General features: G+C 37.0%; 1 protein-coding gene and 1 pseudogene across 1 annotated transcript in view; one reads left to right on the top strand and one right to left on the bottom strand.

The window, feature by feature from the left end:
* TENM2 (teneurin transmembrane protein 2) overlaps positions 1–15469 on the bottom strand; it is a 1067650-nt gene that overhangs the window by 738104 nt on the left and 314077 nt on the right. The gene's annotated exons all lie outside the window — the stretch shown is intronic.
* Positions 4275–5623, top strand: LOC129509722 (lysine-rich nucleolar protein 1-like; annotated as a pseudogene).

Genomic DNA, 15469 nt, shown 5'->3' with positions numbered 1-15469 from the left:
TCTGATGTTCTGGCAACTTCCTTAACATGCACTTCTTCCCAACTCCCATTTTTCAAATTTCCAGGAGAACATCTGCTGCAAGCGGCTAAATCCAGCCAGGGTTGCACATCTTGCTTCTGCTCTAATAATCTGTGCCAGGGAGGCTGGGTAATAAAACATATGTAGCTACTCTCGGCACACCCACGTGATCCTGTGGTCTGAAACCATGTTAAAGAAGTTGCCATGGTAGGCTAGGGAAACGTCCACAAAGAATTTTCAAGCACAACTCCCATTTTGCCATGGTCAACACTGCCTTCCGATTTATGTCAATTCTGGCTGTCTACACTACCAAATGTGTGAACGTTTAACTTTATAGAGAAAATTTTATGTTACTTTGTGGACTTAAGAGAAAAGTAGCCTGATTACTTACAAGTTTATTGAACTATGAGTTTGCATCATCTGAACAAAACTCGTGGTGGCATTTGAAAATTTTGACCTTGAGGCCTTCTCAACAAATGTGTGTGGTGTTCATTTTAAAGTATTAAAATAAAAACTTTATATTAAAAAGTTCCACCATTATAAAGATTGTATATCATCTAAATAAATTCATTTGCCTTTGTGGATTGAAAATGTCATCTAACCACAGTTCATCAATTTTAGAGACTGTATATTAAAATTATTCATAATAGTCTAAATGAAATCTTAAAAATATGAATTATTGCAGTTGGTGGAATATATTAGGTTTTTCTTATCCTAGTGTTTTTTATCTAGGGTCATCTGTTCAGTCCAACTTTAAGTCTTGCTCATAACAGACGAAGGTAGAGTTAGAAAAATGGCATAATTGGATTTTTTAAAAAAGAATCTTCTATTTTCCCAAAGAAGAAGAGAGAAAACACATTTACTGTTACTTCTTTAAACCTTCACTTCACTCGAAATCATAGTCCTCTTCATGTGTTGGCTTCAAATATGTCTGTTTCACACCTATTTATATTTGTAACTTTCTCTATTTGTAGGAAAACCCTCTACTAATCCTCTTTGGACTGGACTCATAGTGTCAATAGTAGGCAAAAGAACGAATATATAGATGGATGAATGAATAAGCAAGAAATCATATATCACACATAAGTATTGAGAGAGTTTCCTAGCTGCCCCTGAGTTTATCCTCCAAATATTCAATTCTATTACTTATTAAAAAGATTTTAACTTAACTCCTTATTGTCTAAAAAATTAAGTTCTTCTACATCCTCTAAGCCTTCAAAACTTTAGATAAGTTTGCTTTCCTAGACTCTTGGTAATTAATTGTTAAATTTTCTGCAAGAAGTGTATTTTCTTACTTCTGGTACTATTGTTGCTCTCTTTCATCTGATAGAGGCAGCTGCCTGTTCTTTATCTTATCTTCCATGGAAGAATGGAAGAATGTTCTATTGAATTTCTAGTGTTAATTAAGTGACTCTCTCACATACAAAGTACTAGTTGAGTGAATGAACTAATGGATGGATCATGAAATTCTAATAATCCTTTAAGAACTAATTCTAATATCATTTTTCCATAAAGGTTATCCTAATTATTCTGACTAGAAGTCAACTTTCTTCCCTCTAAACTCCTTTCCATCACCCACGTAACAGACCATGTTGCCTCCTCAGCCAGGTGGGTCCTGGCCACACCTTCTATTACCATGTCATTGTCTATGACTTTTACCCTATTTTATGTGGGTCTTTTTGATTTAATATTCTTTTTCCACTACCAATTTCATGGTTTCAGGGACCATTCCTTGCTATATATATATATATATATATATATATATATATATACATATATGCTCAATAATGAGTGGAGTCCTATAGAAACATATACAAATATTATGTATTCCCTTGGATTCTAGATATTTGGCTCAAGTCTTTCTTACTGACAAAATGCTTAAAAGGTAAGACAGCAAGTAATTCATCTTTGATCATGCATAGCTCACTATTCTTATTCATTCAATAACAATAGTAACAATAGCAAATGTTTATTGAGTGCTTACTAGATGGAACTGTGCTAAGGTGATTTTATTAGATACTCACAAAAATTCTATGAGGTAGAAACTACTGTTACTCTATTTTCAAATGAGTAAATGAAGGCTTCAGAGAAGTCAAGTCACTTGCCCAAACCACAATAAATTTAATGCAACACAAGTATATAAGATTCAATGATATATGCTCTTAATAAACGTAGTCCCATGACATTTCCCATGGTATCAGTAAGTTTCCTGAGTGAGTGAGTTCATGAATATGAATCTATCAAGGACAAAAATATCTGACTTTTGTTTTCACAAATCAGAACATGGAATCCCACAGCAGGAAGGGCTCCTATCAATCGTATCACCTAACCCATGCCCAATCCCTGTCCTGCAAGTACATCTCCTCTATGATTCCCTGGCTAAGATTCTGTCCAGCTTCTGCTTGGAAACCTCCAGAGACAAGGAGCTGACTTGCTCTCGCAGCGGACTTTAAGCACTGTAAGATAGCTTTGAACTTTTGGGTAAGCCAAAATCATTTTACAATGAAGCAAAATCTGCCTTCCCAAACATTCCATTCACTTACCTATTCCTCTTCCCTGTGATCACATAGGATAATTGTAACCTCTTTCTCACAGTGGCTAGCACCACATCCCCACTGGGAATTCTCTTCAATAGACTAAGCCTTCCCAGATCTTTTGACTGCTTTTTACCTTTGCATAGCACCGGGGATAGCTTATTGGAAAATATGCAAAGCTTTGTACAAATTATTAAAAATAGCCATGTAAATTTTATAAAATTACAAAAACTGAATATAAAATAAAAGGAGCCATTTGCTCAAAACTTCCTTAGCAGAATTATGTATTATTTAATGAAAGCTAACATATGTTAATTCTTTCTTCCTTTGTGTAGAAGCTGTATTCAGCCCATTACATGCATTATCTTATTGCATCCTTATAAGATGTCATGATGTAGGTGCTATTATTAATAATTTTTGTAATTTCATTTTCTAGATCATGGAACTCAGTCCCAAATAGGGTTATGTGCTCCTCAAGGATGTTCAAGTCATGAATGAGAGTGACAATAACAATAATCTCCCTAATTTTAAAACCTATGCTCTTAGTCACTACCCTACACTGCCTCATAAATTGAAAATGATATATAAATAGACATTTACTAAGTATATAATGCAATTTGAATTTCAAAGATTTCTGTAATTTTACAATGATGTAAAAGCATCTCTGCTATCTCATCAATTTCTCTCTTGCTCTACCTAAAGCAATAAAATTTACATTGAAAATACCCATTTAGCCTTTAAAATACTAACAATACTATAGACATAACATTTAAAAATTGTCCATATTCCCTTGGTTTCTCACTCTTTTTATTTACATCTTTCCAATCTAATTTTATTTTGCTTTGCTAGGGCAGCAATTACTTGAGATAACATTGCCACAGCTATTATGTGATACCCAGAGATCCCACGTACTTTGTTCATTCTCTTGATGGCTTCTGACCCCTTGGTATTCTTTAGACCAGGTAGTTAGTTGAATGTGGGTGGGCAAGGGAGTAACGAGATGAATATACAGGTGAATGGCTGTACGCATTTAATTGGGACTTTTAATACAACACCTTGTGGCCTGTTTAGACAAGAGCATAGAAAGCTGAGTATCCTTGACAACAGTGTGGGTATATAGCAAAACAAAAGAAAGATCAGGAGATGCACAGTAGGAGATCTAAGCAGATCATTGGGATAACAGATGACAGCATTTTGGCGAAAGCCTCAACATTTTTCAAATATGTTCATGAAATGTACCATAGAGAATGGATAATTAGAACATTTGAACAAAAGGCATTAATAATTGGCATAGTGGCTGATGTACCACTGTAAAAACTGATGTTGAGTGTTGTTTTCTCTGTGGTTATGAGTAATGGTTATAAGTAATGAAGTTACAGATGGAAAGAACAATCAGTGAATAAGGGAGGAAAAAAAGGCTTTTAGTACCAGTTAACTTTATGTCATTGAGGTGAGTTCTATCATAAGTAGAATGGGGAAATTTTTTTTTTCCACAAAAGACACTGAATAGCCAAAGTAATCTTGCAAAAGAAAAGCAAATGTGGAGGCATCACAATTCCAGACTTCAAGCTATATTACAAAGCAGTAGTCATCAAAAGAGTATGGTACTGCCACAAAAATAGACATAGAGATCAATAGAACAGAATGGAAAACCTAGAAATAAGCCCACAATTAAATGATCAATTCGTTTCACGTGGAGGCAGGGAAGATTGGCCTGAGGAAATGATCACCAAAACCCACAAAGGAGACCTGGGCCTTGGGCTCCCAGAGAAAAAGAAGAAGGTGGTCAAAGAACCAGAGACTCAATACTTGTAAAAGTGATACTTATTTCAGTGAGATCTGTTCTACAAGAGCCACATCCCCTTCGAAGGGTGTGGTCCTAGAGCAGGCATCTGAGATGCCTCTAGTGAAGAAAAAGAAGGGCCACAGCACCCTCTGTGAGGAGTGCCTAGAACCTAAGACTGTGTTACGTGCTGGACGGACAGGGAAGTTGTCCAGCTCCAGGAAGCAGGCTCTTGGTTCATCTGAGTTTCAAGGTGGGGAGAAGAAAAAGAAGAGAAAGTCTTTACGGCCTCTAGCCATGCCCCCTGCCACAAAAGAAGACCTTTCCAGACCCCAGAGAGGATGAGAAGGTGACCAGATTTGGCAAGAAACCCAAAAAGCACAAGAAGGAGAAAAAGACCCAGGAGGCTACAGCCTCCTCAGCCAAGGACCCTTGGTTCTGTCAGTCTGGGGATGCTCTATACACTTGTTCAGTGGGAAAAGATGGCGAGGAGCAAACAACCTCAGGGCAGAAATGAAAGCAGGGGAGCCCCAGAGAATGCAGTGTAAAGATGAAGAAGAAAAAGAAAATCCACCAGAAGGGAGATACTTTTCTAGGGCACCTTGAGTGCTCCAAGTCTGTAGAGAGAAGCCCTAGGAAAGGAAGTAAGAAGCCAGTCAAAATTGAGGCTCCAGAATATATCTCAATAGGACATAACCCCAAACCCCCTGCAAAGAAGAAAATGAAGTCCGAGAAAAAGACAGAGCAGCCAGGGATTGAGGAACCATCTCTGAAGAGGAATAAAAAGAAGGGGAAAGAGAGCAAAGTAGTAGAAGAATCTTGGGAAGAGGAGCCTGACACAGACTTAGAGGTGGTGTTGGAAAAGAAAGGCAACATGGATGAGGCGCACATAGACCAGGTGAGGAAAAAGGCCTTGCAAGAAGAGATCGATCATGAGTCAGGCAAAACAGAAGTTTCTGAACCAAAGAAGTGGACAGGAACTCAGTTTGGCCAGTGGGATACTGCTGGTTTTGAAAACGAGGAACAGAAACTGAAATTTCTCAAAATTATGGGTGGCTTTAAAAACGTGTCCGCTTCATTCACCCACCCCTCTAACACAATTGGAAGGCCCAACATGGCTCTCAACAAGAAGGCAGCCAATGCCCTACAGCAGAACCTGCAGCAGGACTATGACCAGGCCATGAGCTGGAAGTACAAGCGTGGTGCTAGCCTTGGCTTCTCCTCTACTCCAGACAAAATCTTTTATATTGACAGGAATGCTTCCAAGTCCATCAAGCTTGAAGATTAAAGTCTACTGTCTAGTCCTTCAAAACAGCCAAAATTGCTTTTATTATTCAGTTATGCAGTTGGAAGCCATCTGACAACTGTCTCAAATCACACCTCTGCAGAGATTAAGGAAAACTATGCCCATGTGCTTGGATGAACTGGGGTCAGGGAGCTCATGTTTCAGAAGCCAAGAGAACATATGAGTGGCTGACACCTCCTGTTTTCTGTATTAAGATTCCATCCCTGTTTGAAGACATCAGCATATATAAATAATAGCTGAATTTACTGAGTGCTTAGTATGTGCCAGGTACGTACTACTGTGTTTCCCTTGCAGTAATGTAGTTAGTAATTATGAAATAGGTGCTATTATCCCCATCTTCCTGATGAGGAAACTGAGGTTCAGGGATGAAGTAATAAAATTGCCTGGGTCCACTCAAAATAAAAAAAAAAAAGATCAATTAATCTTTGACATAAGAGGCAAGAATATCCAATGGGAAAAAGTTAGTCTCTTCAACAAATGGTGTTGGGAAAACTGGATAGCAACCTGCAAAAGAATGAAACTGAACCACTTTCCTATATCGTACACAAAAATAAATTCAAAATGGATTAAAGACCTAAATGTGAGACCTGAAACCATAAAAATCCTAGAAGAGAACACAAGTAGTAACTCCTTTGATGTTGGCCATAGTAACTTCTTTCCAGTGGCAAAGGAAACAAAAGCACATACACACAAAAAAGCATCAAAATAAAAAGCTTCTGTATAGTAAAGGAAACAATCAATAAAACTAAAAGGCAGTTTATAGAATGGGAGAAGATATTTGCAAATGATGTATGCAATAAAACATTAGTATCCAAAATATAAGAACAACTTATAAAACTGAATACCCCAAAATTAATAATCCAATTAAAAATGGGCAGGAGAGATGAACATTTTTTCCACAGAAGAAATACAGATGGCCAACAGACACCTGAAAAGATGCTCATCATCACTTACCACCAGGAAACGTACATCAAAACTATAATAAGATATCACCTTATACCAATCAGAATGGCTAAAACCAAGAACACAAGAAACAACAGGTGTTGGCAAGGATGTACAGGGAAAGGAACACTTGTGCACTGTTGGTGGGAATGCAAACTGGTGCAGTCACTGTGGAACACAGTATGGAGGTTCCTCAAAATGTTAAAAACTAGAACTACCTTATGATCCAGCAATCACACTACTGGGTATTTACCCAAAGAATATAAGAACACTAATTTAAAGGGATACATGCACCCCTATGTATAAACATACATTTACAGCATTATTTACAATAGCCAAGATATGGAAGCAGCCCAAGTATCCATCAATTGATGAATGGATAAAGAAGATGAAGATTATATATATATATATATATATATATATATATATATATATATAATTCAGCCAGAAAAAAGGATGAAATCTTGCCATTGCAATGACATGAATGGAGGTAGAGAGAATTTTGCTAAGTAAAATAAGTTAATAAGAGAAAGACAAATGCCATATGATTTTATTGATATGTGGAATTGAAGAAATAAGACAAATGAGTAAAAGGAAAAAATAAGAGAGCGACAAAGCAGAAACAGACTCTTACTTATAGAGAACAAACTGATGGTCACTAGAAAGGAGATGAGTGGGTTGATGGGTGAAATAGGTGATGGAGATTACGGAGTGGACTTATGGGCACTGGGTGATGTATGAAAGTGCTGAATCACTATATTGTACACCTGAAGCTCATATAACACTGTTAACTACCTGAATTCAAGAATTAAAAAAAAAAAGTTTATCCTACTTATCTCACTGGTAATTGAAAACAATACTCCTGACAATTTTGGGATATTGTTGTCTCATCTGAAATTGAAGTAGATTTCTTAATGATCATGTGTGATATCCAACAATAGTAGATAGTAGACATTTATTACTTAATTCCAGGAAATTAATACTCCAGTAAACAGCTCACAGTTTTAATTTAGAGATATCTTTCTTCTTTATTTTTTATTTTATTTTATTTTATTTTATTTTATTTTATTTTATTGATTGATATCTTTCTTTCTAAACTCAGTGTATGAGATTCCATTTACCTTTGAGAATGGACATTTGTCTCTGGGAAAAAAAATCAACATAATTTATTCATTGTGTCACTGTGATTGGTTCAGAAGCAAATAAGTGATCCATAGAATGTTTGCTCAAAGCCCCCTTAGCATCCTGCAGATAGTGACAAATGAAGTCATTGCACAAACTTGAGAAATACCGAGATGCCAGATCTTAACGATAACATTAGATTCCTGAAACTAGCGACCTTACTCTAGGACTTTCTATTACATCAAAAGATTCATTGTCTTTTGTTTTTAAGCATGTTGAGTTAGACTTTTTTGCCACTTGCAATAGAGAAATTTAACTAATAAATCATGAACTAACACATCAAAAAATAACTTTAATCTGAGTAATCTTTGTAAAAAGCAGGGTTTGTACTACAGAATATATTACTATTTTCCAAATATTTATGATGATGCAATCCTTTTGTCATATAACATCTAACAATTCTGGAGGGATTACTGATGATATGATAGACATTTTGAGACGTGAGTATAAATTATCACTGCGTTTAATAGATCTTAGTCTACCATATTTAAAACAGACAATATTAATTCATCAAAAATACAATACAATAAGAAAACTAACAAGTGACATAGAATTACATTTCATGAAAGAAGACATATAAATGACAAGTGCAGAAGGTGGGATTCAGCAGGGAAAAAAATTAATAGTAGAGCTAGTTAATCATTATATGCTGATTTTAATTTCTTCGTTTTGGCAAATGTATAAAGGTCATATAAAGTGTTAGCATTAGGGAAGATTCTATCTTTTTTTTTTTTATTTATGATAGTCACAGAGAGAGAGAGAGGCAGAGACACAGGCAGAGGGAGAAGCAGGCTCCATGCACCGGGAGCCCGATGTGGGATTCGATCCCGGGTCTCCAGGATCGCGCCCTGGGCCAAAGGCAGGCGCCAAACCGCTGCGCCACCCAGGGATCCCGGGAAGATTCTATCTTTGTAGTATTTCTAAGTCTAAAATTATTCCAGAATAAAAAGTTAATTTAAAAATATTATACACATTTTGTGTATCAAGTTGGCAAGATTATTTTAATAGCAATATAAAATGTGGCTTAGTGTCCTGGGAAAGACTACCCTTATAAACTGTGATGGCAGAGTAAAGAAATGCTAACTTTCTGGAGGTTAATTTGGTAATATATATCTAAATCCATAAAATCAGCAAACACTTGTCCCAAATTACTTCTTCCAGAAAAATAATTCCTAGAAAATAATGAAGGGCACACAAATATTTACATAGGTGGATATTTATGTAGGTAGTATTCTTTACATTAAAAATTCAAGCTATGTACATATCCAGTAAAAAGGATCTAATAAGTGATGGAACATTAATACAATGGAATACTATTTGGTACTAGAAACAAATCATACCATAGTAGGTAAAAATACCTAGCAAAATGAGAATCTTCTCAGGGTAATATTAGATTAAAAAAAAAAACTTGTCATCATGTAATATATGTAGTGAAATGCCAATAATATCATTATTCATTTCTGAAAAGAACGTATATTGAGTCCTATTGTGGTTGGCACTGAGGATATAAACAGCAGTGAACAAAATGTACAAAAAGGCCTGTGTTAACGGAGCATACAGTCTAGGGTGCAATAAAACCCATGAACAAGCATATTGGATAGTACATTAGAGGGTGGTAAGGTTGTTTTTTTTTTCTTTTTTTTTTTTAAGATTTTAGTTATTTATTCATGAGAGACAGAGACAGGGGCAGAGACAGAAGCAGGCTTCCTGTGTTCCTGATATGGAACTCTATCCCAGGACCCCAGAAACACCTAAGCCAAAGGCAGACGTTCAACCACTGAGCTGCACAGGCACCCCCAAAGGTGGTAAGTCTTCTATAGAAAAAATAAATTAGTATAGGATATAGGGAGTATGGGAATCCTGGAGAGTGGTGTGGCAACAACTTTAAACTGCTTGGTCATGAAAGATCTCTGAGAAAGTGATACTTAGGCAAATGCCTGAAGATAGAAGGAGTGAGCTTCGTGGCTTTGAAGAATAGTAATCCAAAGTAACTAGAAAGTACACTGGCTTGGAGGGAAGGGCATGCCTGGAGATTTCTAGAACCTGCAAGGGGGGTGGGTGCAATATACTGGAGTGTAGAAGAAATGAAAAAAGAGTACTGAAAGCTCAGCAGATGGTGAACTGCATGGGTCATTGTAAGAACTTGGCCTTGGAGTGAACTGGAGAGAGCCACTTCAGGGATTTGAAGTGAAGAGGAGCACAGTGTGATTTATCTTTTAAAGGGATCATTCTGGCTGCCATTTTTTGAAAACAGAGATTGAAGGAGGCAAGAGTGAAATTAGGGAGACATTCTTTTTGCATTTTTTTTTTAAAGAAAACCAATGCAATGATCCAGGGAAGCAAGGATGGTGGCTTAGAATAGAATAATAGCACTGTAAGTGGTTAGCAGTGGTTAGATTATTGAGATGTTTCTAAACTATAATAACTAAGAGAACTGGATATGGGAGTGGCATGGCATGAATCAAGGACTATGTTAAGGATTTTACTCTGAGAAAATAGGATGGAGTTACCATTAACTCAAATGGGGAAGGCTGTTCTAGGGCCAGTTGGAAGAAAAGACCAGGAATTCAATTTTGGACGTGTCAAGTTTAGGATATTTATTAGATCTCTAAGTGCAAATATTAAGTAAGCAGTTGAGTATGTAAATATGGAGTTGAGAAATTTCATGCAAAATTAGATCTCACAAAAATAGAGGCACAAAACTGGGTAAGACCACCAAAGCAAGGTGGATATTACATAGTTAAAAGAAGGTTCCAGTGAATGGGCCCTAGCAAACACCAAGATGAAAAGGTCAGACAGAAGAAAGAAAATAGCAAAGGAGACTCAGCAAGAGTAGTTAATGAGTTAGGAGTAAAATTACCCTGGAAGCCAAGAGAATGGAATATTCCAGGGGAAGGAGTGATCTACTAGGTCAAATGGTACTTATAGGTCCAGTAAGATGAGATTAAAAATGGAAAATTGGATTTAGCAAAATAGATGTCACTAATGACCTTTACAAAGTCAGTTTTAGTGGATTAGGGTGTGTTTTAAGAATGAGAGAGGAGAGTGAGTGTAGGATAATGATTTCAAGGCATATTTCCATTAAGAGAAGGGAATGATTAGGACCACTGTGAGCCAGGGAAGTGGGACCAAGAATAGATTTTTTTAAATATGCAATATAGCAGTCTATTTCATGCTTATACTTAAAATCCAATAAAAAAGAGAAGAATTTATGGTAAAAGGGAGAGAAGGGAAAGTTCCTGGAGTGACATTATTCAACAGAAGAAGGGTGTGATCTAACACTCATTGCATTTTGCTCTATAATTCTATTTACCTATTCAAATATTGTCTGTGAATTTTGTGGGAACTAATGTAATCTCCATTTTTTCTATTTTTCACATTATTTTCACAATTTTATAAGTTATACTTTTTATGACTAGAATATATTATGTTAATAATGAGTAAGAAAGCACTGAGCATTTCTTTAAATTTTGTATTGCATCTTGTTGCAACAGATGTAGAGCAAAATGATTGAACACACAACTGGTAACTGAGACTTGGGTATGATGTTCCACCAGAAGTTTTCAAGAGTAACACAACTAAGAAATCCTACACATTTGTCTCCCATTTTACATTTCATATAATTTCTTATTGGGTACTTACTTGCCAAAAAATTTAGCAGAATTGGTTTGCGGAGATAGAAATACCATTAGTTGATGCTATGGTCTGAATGTTTGTGCTTCTCCAAAATTCATAAGTTGAAACCCTAACTCTCAAAGGTGATGGCATTTGTAGGGGGTGCCTATGAGAGGTGCTTAAATCATGAGGTCATAAGTCTACAAAACAGGCTCCAGGCACCTCCATTAGATGAGCAAAAAACTAGAAGTCTGCAACCTAGAAGAGGGCCCAAACCCAGTCATGCTGGCACTCTGATTTCATTTTTCAGCCTCCAGACCTGTGAGCAATAAATTTATGCTGCTTCTAAGCCATGTAGTCTGTGATGTTTTGTTATAGCAGTCCAAATAGACCCAAGACAGTTAATTACAAGACAAACACAAAACTTTAAGACTGGTAAAAAGGCATCAAACCCCACTCAGACACACAAAGCTCAGAAATATAATCACATATACACACTACACACAGCAAAATGCATGCATGAACACACAACCACAGGCAAACATGTAAATACACATATAAGAATACATATGCAAACACACAGAGAAATACATGCAAACATATGCACTCATACCTACATGTACACAAACACAGAAGCATGTATACTCACACACACACACAGATACACGCAAGTCTATCTAGTTCTGGTTTTGGCTGAAGTCTTTAGTTTTCCTTTGAAGCTTTCTTTTCTGACATACCATTTCCTACAGATCTGTGCAAATTCAGGTATTATTCTGAATAAGTAAGATTCTCACAGAGAACTTTCTAAACTGATATAAATACCCAGGCCCCAAAATAGAGGTAACTGAAATAAGACTAGAGCCTGGCCTGAATCCTCAAAGAAAATATCTCCACAAACAGCTACACTGTGCCACCAGGTAAAATGAGAGGCCTACAGGTCACTCTCTCAGAATTCCAGTCTAACTAGTACGTTATTTTGTACCTGCTGCACTAGTACAATAATCTCTTGGTATTTACATATGTCTATATGTATTTTTTCCAGACTTTTCCATAAAACTTTCCATTAATTTGTTCATAAATAGGAAATTTAATTCCTCTTTTGATTTTTTCCTTCCTATTCATTTGAAATTGTGTAAAATATAAAAAGGTGTATGTACATCAAGCACTGATTGGATCCTGTGGCTAATGCCCATCTTGCATGGGCAAAGCATATAATACAGGTGATGGGGTTGTCATCTCCAATTTGTATAGGTTCCTTAATCAAATGTCATCTAGTACTTGAGTAGCAGAGAAAAAAAAGGCATTGAAATTATATTCTTTTCTCTAGTGATGTATTCTCTTGGCATATATCCATACACTGGTAACTTGTATTAGGTATTATTTATTTATTTAATATTTTATTTATTTATTTCAGAGAGAGAGAGAGAGAGAGAATGAGAGAGAGCAAGGGGGAGGAGCAGAGGGAGAGGAAGAAGTAGACCCCTGCTGGGCAGGGAGCATGATGCTTGCCTCCATCCCAGGACCCTGGGATCATGACCTGAGCCAAAGGCAGATTCTTAACCAACTGAGTCACCCAAGCACCCCAATTGTATTAGATATTATTTAAAGAATGGTACAAAAACAAAAACAAAAAATCAGAGTGAGCTCCCTAAGGGCAAGAGCAAAACAAACAAATACAAGCACAGGTCAGGAATATGGTAGATTTTCTTGTGTGTTTCTGGTTTTTCAACCTTTGAATAGAATCATTATTTTTCATTAATCACTACACTACTCCATGCTCTCTATAAATATCATTCTGAGGGGCACCTGGGTGCCTCAGTGGTTGAGCATCTGCCTTTGGTTAAGGTCATGATCCTGGGATCCTGGGATCGAGTCACACATTGCAAGGAGCCTGCTTCTCCCTCTGCCTATGTCTCTGCCTCTCTCTCTGTGTCTCTCACATATAAATAAATAAATTCTTAAAAAAAATCATTCTGAAAATAAGACATGATTTGATTTTCCCCCAGAAACTGAAGGATACCTTACGGATAATAATAATGAGGGGACATTTCAATTAGACATTAGGAAAAGTTTTAATATGAGTGGTGTGCATTTACAAATGTATATTGTATATATAATTTGCGAGTGCATATGCATGAATGGCAAGAGCCCCTATCAAACTTCACATATGTGTGTATTTGCGTCCATAGGTATATATCATTATTAAGGTTGCTCTACCTTACATCAAAAGGAAAGCTGTCTCTTGAGTTAATAGTCAGCATTTTGTGCCCCATAGGTACCAAAATTCAAAATGTGTAGCTTATACCACCCTCACTTTGCTCTTACCTTCCCCCTGTAACTTAGAGCATTTAGGCATTTGGTGTCATAGTGACACAGTTCTTCCCAGACATTGCTGTTTCATTCTTCAACCGACTGTACTTTGGAAGTGACAAAAGCCACTTCCCAGGGAACTGTAAGACAGCCTCTCAGCAATGAAGGTCTATTTCCCTGCCCCCTTCTCCTGCCCCAAATTCCATACTTATGACACAGAAGCACAGTTAGAGATGAAAAATACGGTTCATTATCTTAGTAGCGCAGAGAAAAATGTTATGGCTTTATTTAGCAGTTGCTTTTATGCTTTTAAAAACATGTTAATTTCATTTTTTATGTAATTGTGCATTAAATCATCTCAGACAATTGTGTGATTTGGGAATAAAAGTCCAACAAAATAAGTAAAAGCTATAATGTGGTTTTATCCTTACCGCTTTTTGGAGTCTGTTTTTATGTTTCTCAAGCATTAGTGTCTCCGCTCCTTCCTGGGAAGATTAATCTGGAGGCTCGTAGAGACTCTTGTCTTCCTGTCTTTAGTTCTCCTGGTGCTCTGAGATTTTCCCTGTGGTTTCTGCATCTACTACTCATGAATTACCAGCCCCAACAACATTAGGATTTAGAAAGCCTCATGATCCTTTATTTGACAACCCAATAAGGACACCAGCTGGATGAAGACCTCAACCCTGGGGGAGAAATATTAAAGAGACCGAAACTGCCCCAAGTAAATTATGAATCCCAGGCTACAGACTACACTACACTCACCAGAATACTGATGACGGATTTTTTTTTTTAACTAGAATATAAGCAATGGGATATATGCAATGGAATTCAGGATGTTTTGGGAGAGGTTTTTCTTTTACCTTAAAAAAAGCTGGTTCATCTGACACCCCGCATCTTCCATAGCTCCTATTTTAAACATTTGATGAGGGCTGAGACATTCTGATGGAAGTCAATGATGGATTCTGACTCTTATGTGTGGCCTCTGTGTTATGAGGTGATTTGAGACTAATTTCATACATGTGAATTTTTTTCTTTTCATTTTTTAAAGATTTTATTTTTTTATTTGAGAGAGAGAGAGAGAGAGGCAGAGAGAGAGACAGAGAGAGAGGGAGAGGGAGAAGCAGGCTGCATGCAGGGAGCCCGGTGTGGGACTCGATCCCAGGACTGCATGATAATGTCCTGAGCTGAAGGCAGATGCTCAACTGCTGAGCCATCCAGGTGCCCCATGAATTTTTTTTTTCAAATGTTTCCCAATACATATAAGCAATCCAACTCTTTTGTCTTTCCTTAGTGTGTTTTAATGTAGATTGTTGTTGTAAAGCATTAAACTTCTTTTCAGGCAATGTGCAGTAGTTCACGAGGGCTGTTATAACACAGTACCACAGGTTAACACCAGAAATTTACTGTCTCACAGTTCTGGAGGCTAGATGTCCAGGATCAAGGCACTGACAAGGCTGGTTTTCTCTGAGTGCCAAGAAGGAAGAATGTTCTAGGCCTCTCTCCTTGGCTTGTAGATGGTCATCTTCTCCCTCTAGGTCATCATGCCATCTCCTCTCTTGCATACCTCTGGGTCCAAGCCCCTCTTTTTATAAGGACATTGGGCTTATGGAATTAAGGCCCATCCAAATGGCCTCATTCTAACTCGGTTGCTTCTTAAAAAGATCTATCTCAAAATAAGGCCACGTTCTCAGATAACAATAGTTAGGACTTCAGCACATGAATTTTAGGGAGACACATTTCCAACCATAACAGGATGTGAAATGGTTTTCTGGTGTCATT

This window comes from Nyctereutes procyonoides, unplaced genomic scaffold (assembly GCF_905146905.1).
Source record: "Nyctereutes procyonoides isolate TBG_1078 unplaced genomic scaffold, NYPRO_anot_genome, whole genome shotgun sequence".
Taxonomy (NCBI): domain Eukaryota; kingdom Metazoa; phylum Chordata; class Mammalia; order Carnivora; family Canidae; genus Nyctereutes; species Nyctereutes procyonoides.
Note: the sequence above shows the minus strand (reverse complement) of the source record. Positions and strands in the feature narration are given on the sequence as shown.